At 38.8% G+C, this 4,571-nt stretch overlaps 1 pseudogene; it reads right to left on the reverse strand.

The window, feature by feature from the left end:
* Positions 1-832: 832 nt before the first annotated feature.
* Positions 833-4,191, reverse strand: LOC112199590 (annotated as a pseudogene).
* Positions 4,192-4,571: the final 380 nt, after the last annotated feature.

Genomic DNA, 4,571 nt, shown 5'->3' on the forward strand with positions numbered 1-4,571 from the left:
AGAAGTGTTTTCAAAAGGCTATAAATTAGACTTATCATAAACCTATCTACAGCTCTCCATCGGAGAGTCGACCCAGCATAGACACCCAAACAAATTAACAACAACGTCTATAACAAATTACTATTTGAACTATGATTTTGGTCGAGACTGGGAAGTTCGAAACACAGGCCCTCGATCGATCACCAGAACAAATCATGATGCAGACTCAACAACAAACAGGGAGGACCTTTAAGTGCAATTAATGGAAGTACTCAGTAACTTAGGCCATAGGCCTTCTTGAAATGAATTGACCTTATCCAGTAATTAAGTAACACAATTCCAACGTGTGTAATTAAGTCTCTCCTTTATACTCTTACAACTTGACCTGGCTCCTCTTGTTCATCTACATACGTCTTCCTTAATAGTGGCTTCTGTTCATATGTTGTTGATCACTGCTATGTCTCGAGCTGGTCAGGACACACTAAATCTAGTGTGGTCATATTATGAAAGATCGTCGAATGTTTGGCTCCTAGATAGACTCGCCCATTTAGCTAGCTAGTACTACGTACTTGCTCTGAAAGACAAAGCTTGGATAGAAGACTATTATTAATTTAAGATGTACATTAACTGGAAAATTAATTGATTTTCTTCGTTACTTGGGGTTCTTGTATCCTTCTCTTTTCATGTCTCGCTTCAAAATAATAATATATATGGGCGTGAAGATTGTCCAAGCTACAATTAATGGATTATAACCTTCTTTCATAAAGGGGAAAAAACGTGCGCGCACGCATACAAAAGAAATTTAAAAGAAGAGATCGAATATGAGGAGCCAAGAAAAAGGTTCCAAATCCCAAGAGAGAATACAAAACCAAGCCAAATATATAGGTAATCCTCCTCCTATAACTTCTTAGGCACAGCTCTCAGAGGCTGAGCCATTTGTAAGGTGAGGCTAAACTTATCTTCCATGTTCATAGTCTCTGGTACAACTCCATCTTCAAGCTTCCAATCAAAGCAGTTAATTAGTGAGCCCAACATCAAGTGCAACATTCTTACTGCCAATGGAAGTCCGGGACATATTCTCCTCCCACCACCAAACGGAATAAGCTCAAAGTTTTTCCCCGTAACATCAATTTGGTTGTCTAATCCCAGGAACCTCTCAGGCATAAACAAGTTTGGGTTGTCCCAAGTGATGGGGTCTCTGCTTATGGCCCAAAAATTGATTAGAACTCGTGCACCCTTTGGGATTATATACCCGCCAATTTCTATGTTTGTTTCTGCTTTCCAGGGGAGTAAAAATGGAATTGTTGGGTGAATTCGAAATGTTTCTTTGATTATTGCTTGTAAGTAAGGGAGTCGTGCAATGTCTGATTCCTCAACTAGTTTCCCTTTTCCAATCACTTGCTCGAGTTCTGCTTGATCAGCTTTCAAAAGGGTTTTTGGGTTGCGTAGTAGCTCAGCCATTGCCCATTCCATTGTGGCTGAACTTGTGTTGTGTGAGCAGAAAATATATCCTATATATTTCATGATTACTAATATTTTGTTAGATAAAATCAATGGAATGAATCATGATGAACAAGTCAAAAACAACACCAATTATTGTAATAATAATAAACTTGAAGCCAGTGTATGCTTTGATAAGTAAATTGTAATCCAATTATTTTTACTGGGTAATTTGTCTTTTTTCATTTATTCAAATCTACCGGTATTTGAAATTATGTATACGTGTATGAGTATATATATGAAAATATTAATTAAGCAAAACAATCCTTACAGTTAAATTTTAAAAACTGAGAAGTTATCCTTAATTGATAAAAATGCTTCAATCATGTTCCATGACCAATTTGGTAAAATGGAAACGAAAACATCACAAAAAGAAAAAGGGAAAATTTTAAGAATAGTACATGAAGTATAGGCCGTTCCGAAGTTCGGTGTATTTAGTTTCAAAGAATTAACTTTGGTACATGAAGTTTCAATCCCGACCCACTTTTAGTACATGACGTCAACAACACCGTTAAACCTATGAAATTATTCAATTTTCAAAAGGTAATTTTGGGTTTTCACCTCTCTCCCTCTCTCTGGGACACTTATCACTTATGGGCATCTTTCTTCTTCTTCCTCCTTTTTCTTCTCCTTCTTCTTCCTCTCTCCCTCCCTCTCTCGGACACCCATTTCTGGGTATCTTTCTCCTTTTTCTCCTCCTCCTTCTTCTCCTCCCTCCCTAAACCCCCCACCCCCACCCCCCCCGATTTGATTTGGATACCCAGATTATTTGATTTTTTCCTCCTTATTCTTCTTCCTTCTCCTCCTCCTCCTTCTTCTTAGCTTCCTTCCTCCCTCCCTCCCTCTCCGATATCAAGTTTTATTTGGACACCAAATCTAATTTTCTTCTCCTTCTCCTTCTTCTTGCTTCTTCCATCTTCTTCTTCATTCTTCATTCTTCTTCCTCCCTCCCTCCCCGATTTGATTTGGACACCCAAAATCTGGGTACCCAAATATGATTTTCTTCTTCTCCTCCTTCTTCCCTCTTCTTTTTCTTCTTCTTCTTCCTCCTTCTCTTTCTTCTTCCTTCTCCTCCTTCTTCCCTCTTCTTTTTCTTCTTCTTCTTCTTCCTTCTCCTCCTCCTACTTCTCCTTCTTCGTCTTCCTTCTCCTTCTTCTGTATTTTTTTTTTGTTAATTCATGAAGAGACGAATTTGCCCTTACAAATTTGACTAAAATCAGATTGACTAACTGGGGCCGTAACGGCATACATTGATTTTGGGTCGGGATTGTAACGTCATGTACCAAAGTTAATTCTTTGAAACCAAATACACCAAACTTCGGAATGGCCTATACAAATGTACTATTCTTAAAAAATTTCCAAAGAAAAAAGAAAAAATTGACTGAGGACATAACTAACCCTGAAAAAAGTGAAAAATAAAAGAGTTGGTACTACATTTACAGGGTTCTAAACAGTGCAAAGTGTAACCTGGAGCAATCTAATTAACCAAGGAATTTCAGGATGATTTTTCTTTTTCTTTTTATAAGCGGTTTGGAATCTAGCCAAGTTGAGAGGTTTATCCCCATGCCTTACTTATTGAATTAGAATTAGAAACATGCATCGAGCCATCAGGGGGACATAGTGCCTTGACCTCTAGCATCATTACAATAATCCTTGTAGAATAACAGGAAAGATTTAATTTAATATATAAAATAAATAAATATAATCATATAATATATACATGTCTGTGTGTGTATTTCAAATAAATACTAGTAGTGGTATGTTATATTTTGTGGTCAGATTTAGTGACACTAATGACATTTAAGTATCATAAGAAAAAAAACACAAAGATTATTACTTACTAACCAGAAATAAATGTTGAGTTTCGGGCATATCTATACTCTCCATCTTCTCTACACTGATGTTCATAAGTATATCCAACATATATAGTTGAGATAACCGTCTCGTTTTTTTTTATTCCAACCTTTGATAGATTAGTCGATCAAAGATGTCCAACGTTTTCTGGAAGTAATGGGTCAAGCGCCGCCTTATGCCTTGTGGATCAAGCTTCCTAAGAAAAGGAAAAAAATCCGCCAAGTTTGCTTTCCCCACCTTTTCAAACATACCCCAAACAGTCTCCTTGAACTCCCTAGTTGTCTCGCTACTCGGATCAGCTAAATCCACAGAGAAGATAGTCTGCGATAACAAATTGAGCGCGGTTGTAAAAGCAGCCCTTCCGATATCTACTGCCTAACCGGCCTTCATGCTTTCATTTACATCATCTATGAGCTTTTGCACCTTTACGCGCCGGTTGGCTTGGTTGGCATCAAGCACTTTGGGTGCAAACAATTGCAAGTTGCATATTTTGCGAAGATTTCTCCATCTTTCTGATACAGGAAGCCAAGCCACGCTGTACTCGCTGTGTTTGCAAGCGTGGATTGCCTCTGGGAGGGTTCGGTTGCAGAACACTTGGTCATGGGTTCAGAGGATTTCTTTGGCCAGAGTCGTTCAAGAAACTACAATTGTGGTTAGTTGGCCGAGTTGCAAACTCATTATGGGGCCATAGCGTTGGGAAAGCTTAGTGAGGGAGAGATGGGGTTTATCTCCGATCTCAAACAGATTCCCAATCAATGGAAGTGGCTTTGGTCGTGGAAGCCTAGTTCTTGGAATTGCTTTGCTTCTTCTGGCAAGGAAATACAAGGCTTGGATGGTGATCCAAGCAAAAGAAGACATATTATACAATTCAAGAGATCCATATCCTTTCATCCAACCAAGGAAATACAAGGCATGTACGACCCATTCGTAGAGACTCTGTGTACGATATAGACTTCACAGACCGGTTAATAATTAATGCCATATACTGTTGCAAGATAAGACTTCCCAGAGATCCCCAGAATCGGGACAAATGTAGATTTGAAAGGTACGTAGTAATAGTTACTGGGTTTAGTACCAAGGTGGCCGGCTACCGGCCGGCCGTCTCTATTGAAGCACTAAATTAATCCCAACGGACGTTGTCTCTTAGCAGCCGGAGTCACTTAATTGGCGTATGGTATGCAATATGGGTAGATGGGCGGCGAATGTATTAGGCATTGTGGTTATTTCAGAATCTAATT

Source organism: Rosa chinensis, chromosome 4, assembly GCF_002994745.2.
Source record: "Rosa chinensis cultivar Old Blush chromosome 4, RchiOBHm-V2, whole genome shotgun sequence".
Taxonomy (NCBI): domain Eukaryota; kingdom Viridiplantae; phylum Streptophyta; class Magnoliopsida; order Rosales; family Rosaceae; genus Rosa; species Rosa chinensis.